This window comes from Belonocnema kinseyi, chromosome 7, assembly GCF_010883055.1.
Source record: "Belonocnema kinseyi isolate 2016_QV_RU_SX_M_011 chromosome 7, B_treatae_v1, whole genome shotgun sequence".
Lineage (NCBI taxonomy): Eukaryota > Metazoa > Arthropoda > Insecta > Hymenoptera > Cynipidae > Belonocnema > Belonocnema kinseyi.
This window is the reverse complement of record NC_046663.1, coordinates 50,617,787-50,631,240: the sequence shown is the minus strand read 5'-3', so window position 1 is coordinate 50,631,240 and position 13,454 is coordinate 50,617,787. Positions and strand designations below refer to the sequence as shown.

The window sequence follows — 13,454 nt, the reverse complement described above, 5'->3', positions numbered from 1 at the left end:
TTTTACCGGAGGTGAAAGTCAGAAACAATATTTACCTTAAGTAGTAACAGAGTAGCGGAATTTAATTAATTAATTATTAAAATAATTTTTTGATTTAGATTTGATTATTGTTGATGTTTATTTCTTATTTTCTGATAACAAGAATTGAAGATTTCAGAAAAAGCATCTGTCTAGCATTATTATAGGAGAAGATAGTTATGAACAATAATAGTTTGTTTAAACAATTATTTTTGCCAAGTTGAATTAGTTATTATCTCATCCTAAGTAGAGAGTGGGGAAAAAGTTCAAAAATTTCAGAAAAAAACCGCAACTATATAAGAAAAAACGCATCTTTCTAGCATTATTCAAATACAATATTATTAGAAATAATATTAAATTGTCTGAACAATTATTTTTGTTAACTTGAATTATTTATTACCAAACTCTATTGAAAATGTTTTGAGCAGTTAAAAAAATTCAGAAAAATCCGTTTATTTCTAACTCTATTCTGAGAGAAAATTGTTTAAAACAATCATAAATTGTTTAATAAATAAATTTTTTTAAAAAAGATCTTTTTTCTTATAGAAAACACGTGTTACATTCCATTGATTTGCGAAAACTCTGGCCATCATTTTCTTTAACAAAAAAGTACATTTATGTTTTTGTGGTGACGACAAAATTTCCGGATCATATGTATGCATGAAAATTCAAAAATAACAAATTTTGAAACACATTTATTCGATCCGAGTGAAACAACATGTGGTTTCACAACTCATTGAAAAATTTAATAAGTTATTTTTCATTATGTTCGGTTTTAGAAGTTAAAGCTTAAAAATTTTGACAATGCCAAAAATTCCTATGAGTAAAACAATTAAAGCAAGTTTTTCTTTACTATTTTTTTAAAGTCATCTTTTTGGTGGAAAATTCAACTGTTTTTTTGAAATTCCTCCTTTTGGACTGAAATTCCATCTTTTATGGTATAGAAAAGTCTAAAACTAAAAATTGTTTTATTATGCTTAGAAACTATTTTATGTTAAGAATGTTATAAGATAAAATTACTGGTCTTGAAATAATAATGGTCTGGGAAAATGAAAAATTGGTCAGGGGTATATGCGACTGAGGTGATGATAAAAATGAAAGAATGGACGAAATAGGTGGGAAATTGCATTCAAAGTCATTAAATTTTTCGAAATTCGACATCAGTGGTGCAGAACACATTTATTAATAAATATCATACATTCACTGATAAGACTTATCTTCAATAGTCAAGTGACTTCAAGATTGCTGTCGACGTAACCATTATTTATTTCTCCATCTCCGAATTAATTGCAGAGGTTTTCTGGTGTGTTTATAAAATATATAATATTTAATTTGTTTCGATTATTCTAAGGCAATACGAACGCAAAGTTATGTTTTATGATTCGATATAATCATTTGCCACAATCCGTATCATATTCAACCACGCTGATTTTTTAAGGCTTCGTGTTCTCGGAGCAATTGTCCTGATTGTTCTTTTGCATTCTTCTATGTAACTGCCTGAAGTAACTAAAACTTTCATTTTTATTCTTTTTTATTTCACCTTTATAATATACAAATTCAGAAGAGACTCATACTTTTAAACCATATATAGTAATAGTAATAATTTATAATATATGATATTCAGCAATTGTGGAAATATTTTTGGAAACTGAAATGAACAAGAATTTTTGTCTTCTTTAATATTCGCTCAAGGCTCACACACAAAGTTGCACAAAAAGTATAGAGCAACGTTCGTTGAATTTCATTGCAGCATTCCTTTCTCTTAGAAAAGCCTTTCATTTGTGAGAAAATAGGCATTTTCTATTCAAAGTACCATACACAAGAATCAAGATTCAAGAAATGCACTTCTTATTTCACTTATTTCAGTAGAATTAGAATTTCAAACTTTCATTTTTTCATTTCTAAATTAGCTTAATTGAATTAATCAAATCCTCTCATTGCTTTCTTAACTTAATTTGCAAATATTCCTACTAAAGAATGTTGTATAAGAAAGAAAACAATGAAGAAACAAAGTCGTTCCCCTCCACGAAAATCTTTAGTAAAAGGCAAAAGATTTATTCGTATTCTGAAGGGGAACCTGAGTTAAGTAAACACTCAGAATTGTTTTCTGGTACACAATAATTAATTATTATAAGTATGATAATGTAGATGGACAAAAATCTACAAGACTCTGATACAAAAAATGTTATCAGATTTTCAGATTGCATTGGTTTAGATATCTAACATTTTAAGTACGTATACTTCTCGACCGATTGTCAATTGCATGATTAACAATGAATTCGATTGTCAATTGCATAATTAACAATGAATTAGTTTACTCGAGAGGAAAACAGGATTGTCCTGTTGCACTTGGAATTCCGCTGGAAGCTGTCGAGTCTCGCAGAAATAAATTCAACTCACACTTTATTCTATTCTAGCATTTTTTTCATCATTATCATCATTGCAGCGTTAAATGAAATATCTAAAAAAAAAATCGGTGTGAATAGTTTATTACTTTAAAAAGGTCTACAAATTACACAAATAAAGTTTAGTAGAAACATGGTTGCGTAATGATCAAGTTTATAAACAATGCATCATCATTTAGTTTTCTGCATAATTCTTCAGTTCACTAAATATTTAGTTCGTTTAAAAATGTGTACACATTTTGATGAAATTTATGATAAACAGAACTTTGTCTTCGGTGATAAAACGTTCCATTTTATATTTCGAACAATTTGTAATTCTGAAAAACAGGGAATTGCGAAAATATTATATTTGAGTGGTGCGTAATGAGTCAATGATGCGGAAAACTATTTTGATAATGGTTATGTTTACATGTTTCTTGGAACTTTTTTATGAAATAAAAAGTTTAAAAAATAAATGAAAGCACAATTATTGACACCAAATCTTTTTTTTAAGTCACAGCGCCAATTTCTGAGACTACGCGGAATTTTCAATACTTAGAGAGATATTTCTTTTCAAAATATTTTTGATTACATTTTTTTGACTAAATTTAAAATAAATAAATAATGAGTTGTATTTATATCAGTGTTTTATAATGTTATAAGTACTGGGATTGTCTTATATGATGGATATAAAGCTTGTCAGACGATTCTCCAAACGCATCAGTCGTTCTTAATCTTAAGGACACTTAAACTTTTTAATCTCCTTTTAAAACCATAGTCGCATTAACCATATTAAGGTAACCGTAAGAATAATGATTGTTTCTCGATTCATTGTCATTCGACGCACATATATGTATAGGTAACGTATTATTTATACGTATCTCGAAATATATCTTTAATTCCTTAGTATTATCCACGAAAGCAATTATTTGATATCTTTGAGAAAATCTCCGAAGTTTGACTTGACTTTCGACGATCGAGCCTGAGCGATTGGTTGTAAAATGAATTTTTAATTTTAATTTTCAATCTAGAACGTCAACGAAAAGACGCTTGTCACTTCTTTCATAAAGAAAATACTTTAAATTTATAGTTAAATGAGTATTGGGTATTTGCTTACTTTGATGACTTTTTCTAATTATGAATTAAATGGTTTAAAACCTTTTACAAAACATTATTTCTATTTCATAAGAAAAAATATCAGCCAGGCAGACCGGAAAATATTTGTAATTTTGTCAGAAAAGACAAAAACAATCAAAATTTTTTGACAATACATGATTTTTCTTAACTTTTTAGTTTTTCACGGAATCATAATTACCTTATAATTTCTTTTGTAGATTTTTTACGAAAATATTTTTATGTTTCTGTAAAAACACAAAAATAATCAAATTTTGGTTACTAAATTATTTTTTGTGCAAATAAAATTTCAGAATGAAACAATATAAAATGAAAGATATAATATCAATAATATTCAATATTAAAAGTAATTTTAATTGATTAAAGCTTCTTTAAAGTTAAATATTGATATAACTGAATTCTTTCAATTAATTGATCGATTGAATTGATTAATTAATTTTAAGATTGAACAATTGATTTATTTAAAATATCAGGATAGCATAGCATTACAAATTTATAAAATTAACATTTCAAGTATATTATGTTCCATGGATTTATAATAATTTTATACTAAGTTCAATACATTCTTGCAAAAACATTGTTATTTTTCTGAAAAAAACAGCATAGAAATCAAGAATATTTTATGATCTCAATAAAATTGCAGAACGAAGCAATATAAGAATAAATGTATTATATTGGAAGAAATTTTAGTCGATTTAAGATTTCGTTAATATCATATATTAATATAAATATGAATTTTGTAACGAATTTCATTAATTTTTTATTAATTCAAATATTTAACAACTGCTTCATTTAAAATATTAGAATAGTATCAAATTAAAAATTTCTAAAACTTACATTTAAAGTATATTTTATTCCACAAAATTAGAATAATTTAATTATTGTTGTATAATTGAACTGCTCAACAGATGATTGATTTAACATATTATGATAGTATACGATTACAAATTTATAAAATTAACATTCAAAATATATTATATTCTCCGTATTTATAAACATTGTATACTAACTTTTCTAAACGTTTGCAAAAACATTTTTATTTTTCTGAATAAGCATACAAATTTACAAGTTTTTTTCAATGAAATTTCCGAACGTAACCATATTAGAAGAAATGTATAATATTGAAAGAATTGTGAATTGATTAGAGATAATATTATTGTAAAATATTAATAGACTTTCATTATTTCAATGAATTTGACTAATTGTTGATTACCTTTAATATTCAACAGTCAATTAATGAAAAATATTATGATAGTATAAAATAAAAAAATTTTGAAATTATTGTTCAAAATATATTAGATACCACGTATTTATATACTAACTTTTATAATTTTTGCAAAAACCTTTTTATTTTTCTCAAGGAAATATAAAAATCAAAAAAATTCTTGTTCAATGAAATTTCAGAACGGAAAAGTATAAGAAGAAATGTAAATTAAATTGAAAGAAATGTGAACGGATAAAATATTTCATTATTGTAAAATAGTAATAGATTTGAAGTATTACAATGAAATTTACTAACTGTTGATTAATTTTAATATTCGACAGTAGATCAATGTACAATATTAAGATAGCATAAAATGAGAGAATTTCTATAATTAACATTAAAATTAAAATATGGAAAATTTTAAAAAATTTGTTAAATTTATTGTGATAATTTTTCAGGCTGGCAACATTTCCAGTTCGAAAAGTTACTAACAATTTCTATCTTTGCAATTTTATAACTATTCTTTCGAATTGCCTTTGAAAATATCATTTGATTTAACAGAAGAAAAATATAATTAGTTATGAACGGGTTTTTGACTTTTTTATTTATTGTATTTTTTAGGGCATATTAGTAGAAAATATGAAACTTTTTGATTCTGACCTGAATGATATTTTGCTTTTAAACTAGATTTTCTAAAATGTTTCGAATTATTTACTTTAAAATTTAGAAAATTCATCAAAGTAAATAATTACCGTATTTTTATGCAAACATTTTCTATCAATGTATTTAGCATTGAGAAGTTTTATATAAATAATTTTTTAATACTATCTTAGTTATTTAACTGGAGCATTTTCAATTGAAGAAGAACTTGGCCTACTACTAGCTGTACAAATAAAATTCGAACTCTGCTGAATATGCAGTTTTTCTGTCATTTCAGAAAAGATTCTGCTTTGAAAAGAGCTTCTTTTTTGTAAAAGATATTTTTTGAGATGGCGGCTATTCTAAAAATTTCTTATCTTCTCGCACACGTACTCAACTACACACACAAGACATACATATAATATACGTACATATGTATAATAAATGAAACTACGTACATTAACATCTTAATGATTTAAGCGAGGTTTTAACAAATTTTTTTTATTCTATTTAGGTAAGACGAATTTTTACGAAAGACAATTGGGAACCCAATAGACCCGCGATTTCATTTTACACATGAGCATGTGCGTCTTTTACATATTTACACTATGTTTGAAAAATCCGACCCATTTTTTTCTTTCGGAGCTTTACTGGCATTTCTCGTGTTCGACATCATCGATGAGAACTTTTTCCATTTTTTTTAAATTTTTATTGCATTGACAAATTATTTAATTTAAATAAAACTTTTAGTTCGTGGAAGCAAATAAGTGATGCTACATATATATATCAAAGTTTGATTAGCTAGAGTTAAACGAATTACAAATATAACGAAATAGTCCAATAAAATTATATAATGTAATGAAAATGAATAAATATTTAAATATTAATAAATTATACATTTTTTTTATTTATTTCGAGAAATTGTTATATCTTTAATAATGAAATTTGATCATTGATTAAATCACCCCCCCCCCCCCCCCCCCCCCCCCCTCCCAAAAAGGAACATCGCCCAAAATTCTCTTGAAACAGGGGAATTAGGGTGATTTTCAACGTGAATGGGAATGTATTTTTATACACCTGGTGCCATTTCCAAACCAAAAAGATAATTTTGTTTGAAACCCTTGATTTTTCAATTTAAAAAAAAATCTTTTTCCACAACAAACACAAATTTCCTGCCGTAGAAGATAAATTTTTAATCCAAACCGGAAAATTTTTAACCAAACGAAAAAGGTAATTTATTATAATATAATTCGACGCTTAACCCAAAAGAACGTAATAGTTGATATTTCACCCAAAAAGGATTTTTTTTCAAACAGTTGAATCCAATAAAAAAAGACGAATTTTGAACAAACTACATGCCTTATTAACTAGAAAGAATTAACTTTCAGCCAAAAATGGAATAATTAAATCTTAAATTAGAAAAAATTAAACCTAAAATAACAATTTTTAACAAATTAGTTCAATTTTCTACCAGCGAGATAAATTTTTAACTAAAATGATGAATCTTTAATAATAATAAAAGTAAATTTCTATCAACAGAGTTCAACATTAAATCCAAAAGATGATTTTTTTTAATTTTCAACAATAAAATATCAATTTTTAAATAAAAATATAAATTTTCTACCAAATATCAAGTAGTTGCATCTTTATTTTAGAAAACTAATTTTCAAACAAAAAAAAGGAGAATTTTCAAAAAACGAGTTACATTTTTAACCAGAGAGATGAATTTTCCAATAAAATGATAAAGCTTCAAAAAATAAAATAATGTTTAATGAAAGAATTGAGTATTTGAACAAATAGTTAACTTTTCTACTGAAAATGTAATTTTTTAACACAGAAGATTCATTTTCTCACAATAAAGACGAATTTTCCACAAAGTGTATAGATTTTCAACTAAAAAAGATCAATCTTGAACAGAAAAGTGAAATTTTCAACTAAAAACTATCAACTTTCAATCAAAAATAGTTCATAGTTCAAAGTTTTTTTACTGATAAATACCATTTTTCAATAAAATAATTAAATTTTTAATAAAATAATCAAATTTACAATTAAATAGTATAATGTTCAACCAAGCGAGATGCATTCCGAATCAAAAATATAATAACAGAATTTTCAATCAGAAGTAGTGAAATTTTCTTATTGGGTTCTATAAATTCATTTAACATTTAAAAGCAAAAACCAGAAAAGGGGGAAGTTTTTTAAAAACAGGAGACAAGTATTAATTCTTTTTAAAAATGGGAACAGGAGCCATATCGTAATTTTTGGTCACACACTCTCCTTCTTTCTATTGTTAACGTTTTTTGTGGACGGCCCGTTAGATTTTACTCGATATGTTCGTATCCATAATCTTTAATTTAATATTCATCTTTCATCTTTTATAATATTTAATTCTTTATTATATGGGATTAGGCATTGAATAATGCAGCTTAACATTCTTTTTGCTCTATTTGTAAAGCATATATTGAAAAATGAAAAAGTGTCTATTTTTAAAATACAATTTTCACATCTATTCTTTCATTTCGTATAACACTTCAACTATTTCTTCCTAATATTTATATGCCTATTGAAAAATACCTTCATTTTTAACAGATTCTCAACAAATTTTCACCTATAAACAATTTCTTTAAATACAAAACAATAACTGTTAATTATTTGCTTCTCCCCTTAAAATTTTTATTTTGAAATTAAAATGTTGAGTATAAAAAACAAATCCTCATCTTATGTTTCCTTGAATTGCAAATTGGAAATAATTCAGCTAATGCTAACAGTTGATATGTTATTAATAAAAGTACCATTTCATCGGATGATCGATATGCGTTAATTGACGTATCTTAGAAATGCAGTCTCGAAAGAACGTACTGACTTTTCAAAAGTCTATCATTTCATAAGCGAAAACAATTCTATGTTCAGACATTCTTTATTCTTGACATACTTTTTTCTCTCGGGTATAATTTTATTCATAAGCTTGAACAATTTTGTATCTAGATATGACTTTTTTATCTGCTAAACTTATTTGTTGACAAAATAAAAATGGAAAAAGTTCTCAGAAGAATTGAAGAATTTCATTTTCAACAGACATTTTATATTTTGCATCCACTCAGAGAAAAAGTTGCCTTGAAACAAAAACATCGTCCTCTTTCCTATATTGTTTTAAAATACTTGAATATATTTTTAGCAAAGACAAAATTATTTGGCTGTAAAATCTTACAGGTGAAGTTATTCGCAAAAGGATGATGTGAACACAAAAGGAAAATATTGAGGACTATTTTGGTCTTGTTCTCATCAGAATCGTTTTAAAATATTTCTTTGTTTCAATTCTCTCTCAAAAGTGACGGCAAGTTTTAATTATACTGTGTAATATTCAACAGCTATAAATATATTTCTTTTAGATAAATAAATCTCTGCAGGTACTCGTGCTGTCTCGTAGAATTTGTTGAGGTCGGATTTGAAAATTGAGGCCTTTTTCTATGTACACCATAAATTATCTTTTACTTAGCGAGAAAGAAGACAGTAAAAACACTCACCATAGAATACTTTATAGAATATCACAGAAGAGAAGTAAATTTGATATTATGAAAATGATACGCCAGAAGCACTGTCTTTTTACATTTTTTATTACTCTACGTTTTATATTCATCAGTAGTGCCCAGCACTGACAAAACGATCATCAGAAGGATTTTTTTATATTCTCGTTTTTCGGGGATTCCTTTTTAGGATCCAAAGTTCTCTAACCAGATTTTGACAATAGTTGCTACAGATATTCAAAGAATTATTTTTTTTAATTAATTTTTTTATAGGTCGTTTAATTACTTTCTGAAAGGTAGAAACACTCTTTGTAAATATAACTATATAATGAAAGTGATTTAAGTAGGCCGTTCAACATCAGTGATGGAATGAGTATTTTTAGGATTGTCAGAAAATGGTTTTAAGTCGGAAAACCAATTACGTTTCCATTTATAGGAACAGCGTAATATTGTTTCAAAAATAGTAGGCAAACTCTTTTTGGCCATAATCATCTCTCACTCTTACTAGCAATTTTTTTTATTATTCGGATTTCCATTAGGCGCGCCCAGTGTCTGGTATAAAAGCTACCTTAAAAATTAATGATTGTTAATGCAGCGATTAGAATTCAGTAAATTGACGAGTCAACCGTACTTAAATTGAAAATTGTCACTCGCAAGTCTTCAGATATAGCAGGTTTTCATCTTTCAGGCGAGGGGACGAATTTCAAATTTTCAAATTGTGATCCTCATTCTCGTGTTCGATTTCCTGTCTCACATTTGGCTAAAAAAAATGGTGAAATCTTCAATTTTAAATATGATTAAAACAGGGATCACAGTCAGCCCCCTATTCTCCTCTTTTCCTTATTATTTAAAATTCCCTATAATCCCTAGATTTGAGAATTTTGCTCATTCTTCGCTTCTTTTTAAAACGACGATCTAAAGAAAAAGGAAAAAAACGATTTTTCACGATGTGCGAAAAAAATAGAAAAAATAAAATCATACATGATTGATTTAACTAAATCATAAAAGAAAAGAAAAATTATATATCATTTAGTTGATATACTTTTGTTCTTATAACTTATAAATTCATTATGCATTCATTTTTGTTAAAAACCTGATTAGCTTTTTTATTTATTGACGTTTTTTTATATATTAAATTTGATGTTTAAAAAATTAAGCCCACAAATAAAGAAAATGATCGAAAAGCTTATGCGAATTAAGAAACATTTGAGCTTCTCGAATATTCTTTCACAGTTAAATTCAAGCTTTTAAATTGTCTAATACATTATTGGAAATATTACACGTATTTTATGAAAGTACGTTTCGCTGGAATTGATTATTTTTAGGAAAGAATTAATAAATAAAATAATAAATTTTCGAAGAAGAATCAAAATTTCTAAAAAAAAGACTTTATTTTTTTCATGAGAAATTAGTATTTTTAATCAAAAATATTGTCTAGATTCTAATTTTTCAAGAGTTTCGGCTATATTATGGTTTGAGATCGTGAATTAGTACTTTTAATAAAAAATATTAGATTTAAAAAATAAAAATTTTTAAACGATTTATGTTTCTCGGATTTATTAACGTCTTTCTAACCGAAAATTGATAATTTTAAGCAAAAATTATTATATTTGAATGATTTGAAACTTTTAAACGTTTTTAGGTTTTATTCATGTTTTTCATAGAAAACCAGTTATTTGAACCAAAAATCATTCAAATTTAAAACATAAAATTAGAAAGAATCCAGAAATTTAAATTCTTTTTCAACGTTCAACATTTAATTCAATTATGAAGTTTTTGGAAATTTAAAAAAATGAATCCATCAATCAATTTTGGAGAACACACTCTGAAATTTCTTTATTTAAAATTACAAAAATGAAGAAGTAAAAAAGTTAATTGTAAAAGAATTTTGTTCTTATGTCTTCTTTTATTTATTTTTTACATCACAAATTTGATCGTTGGATTTTTTTTACTTTAAAAAAAAAAATTCGTACTTAAAGTTCATTAGATGTCAAAGAATATTTACAATTTTGAACAATTTTCTGTTATGTTATGTTTGTATTTTTCGAAGGAAATTATTGGTATTTTTAATACAAAATTATTAAATTTCGAAAAATGTATTTTAAATTTTCCACATTAGGTTATTTTGGTTTGTTTCACCTTAAGTTTGTATTTTTAAACCAAACTCCTTAGATTTAAATCTAATTATTTATTTTGTTTAAAATAATAAATATTTGCAAGCTTGATTATTTTTATATTTTTAAAATTTTCCAAATTAATTTTTTTTTAATTTTTAGAAAAAAGTAATTATAATTTGAATAAGATTTGGAATCTTTGGACATTTTCGGATTGTTTGAGTGTTTTTTGTCGCAAATTGGCATTTTTATTAAAAGATTATTGATTTTTAATCCATCAAGAAATATTTTGAATTATATAATAAAAGTTACTGTTTTAAATATTTTATAAAACATTTACAACTTTTCAACAATTTCAGGCTATAGAGATTTCTTACAGTCGAAACCGGTATTTTTAGTAAACAATCATTAGAATTCAAAAAAACATACTAAAATTTTGTACATACGTATTTTAAAGAAGATTTATAGTTTGGAATCAACTAAGCATTATATTAAAAAACAAAAAACATTAGGTTTACAATAATATTTATATTCTTAACGAATATTCGTAATTTCATATTAGTGTTTTCGTCGAAAATTTGTATTATTCAACTTTGAAAAATCATAAGATTTTTCATATTATAATTATTCTTCAGATTATTATTCAGAGTTATAAAATTTACCATTTTTGTTCTTAACATTTTGTAATGAAAAATCGATGATTTTATTAAAAAAATCATTGATTTTTAAATAAAATTATAATTTTAGAACAATTTGAAGTTATGCTAATATTGTTTACCCTAAATCGGTTGTTTTAAACAAAAATGATTCATCTTGAAGAAGCAAACTTACAATTTTCAAACATTTTTGATTATGTTGGTGTTTTCCACGGAAATTAGTATTTTTGACAAAAAAACAAATTATATTTCAAAGAAAGTTCACGTTTTCAAGAATTTTAGGTTATGCTATCGTTTTTTACTGAAAATTGGTATTTTCAGTTATAAAACTTAATATTTTAAAGACGACATATTTTTTGTAGAAATGTATGTTATACTTGCTTTTTCCATCTAAAATCGAAATAAATATCACTGAAGATTTCCAATTTCAGAACAATTTTTCGCTTTGTTAGTTTTTTTCATTGAAAAATTGATATTCTTTATTTTTTTTAAATAATTAAATTTCACTATAGATTGACAATTTCTGTACAATTTTAGGTTGAGTTGGTGTTTGGTATTAGACTTTTATATTTTTAATAAACAAATCAATGGATTTAATAGAAAATTTAATTTATTTGAACAATTTGAGGTTATGCTCGCGTTTCACGAAAGATTGGTCTAGGCTTTAAAAAATATTTACAATTTATTAACAATTTTAGGTTATATCAGCATTTTTTGCGGGAACTCGGTGATTTTAAACAAAAAATCCTTAGTCTTAAAAACTGAAGTTTACTATTCTGAACAATTCTAATTTGAACTTAAGATATCAATTTTCAACACATCGGAAAAAAAGATTTAAAACATATAATTTAAAACCTACCTGAGATAAAAAAAAATAATAGCGCGTTGTTCTTTGTTAGTTTAATACAATTTTGTGGTTTCTCATAAAAGTTGAATTTATTAATTTTTGTTTAATTCAATTTTTTTTAATTCCCATGCTTGCCCTGAAATTTTGACCGGCTAAAACACTATGATCCCTGTTAAAATATAAAATTAGACAACTGCAAACCCTTTAAATGAAAATATTTGACTTTTAAGTGAAATTTTAAATCTTAAGTTCAAGTGCATTCCAATTAGCTTTCACGTCAGCATCAACCAAGAACCTAAGGAGGCCGTCGATGAAACGATCCTAGAATAGAACACAGGTGGTCACAATCGAGACCGAGGATCAATAATTACCAGAGGTTCTTATGCTTAATATTAGGAACGTAATTAAACCGCTAATTACACGATTGTTATTCAATCTTTTCATATTACGGATATTCGCAGTAAAATTCAGAATTCTTTGCATGATTATCATTAAGTAATAGACCTCACTCAATGTGAATTCCCTCGTCGTAGAAATTCTTGATACCCTTTATAAAGACTTAAAAAATAATCCGAGGGGGGTCATAGTGGGACAAGAAGGGCCTTTTTTGAACAGGGTTGAGTCAGGACGCCTTTGTCCTACGAAAAACTCTTTTTCGGGTACTTTCACTTTGATTAGAATCAGTCCTTTTTGATAGATTTATTTCTTTTTAGTAAGCCCTCTTTTGGGTTGTTTTCTCTTTTGAAGGATCATTGTCTTGATTTCCTTTCTTCTATTATTATTCCTTTCTTTTCTTTACTCATTTTTTACTTTCGTATTAAATTCGGAGCCGGAATTATAGAGAAGCCTTTCAATTGTATCTTGACGAAAATGAAAGGATGTTCTCACTTCCGGCTCGGTCGAACCCTCACGAGGTCAGTGAAGGACTTCTGCG

General features: G+C 25.8%; 1 gene; it reads right to left on the bottom strand.

The window, feature by feature from the left end:
• Positions 1-1,984: 1,984 nt before the first annotated feature.
• LOC117177594 lies at positions 1,985-2,103 on the bottom strand.
• Between the last annotated feature and the right edge of the window lie 11,351 nt (positions 2,104-13,454).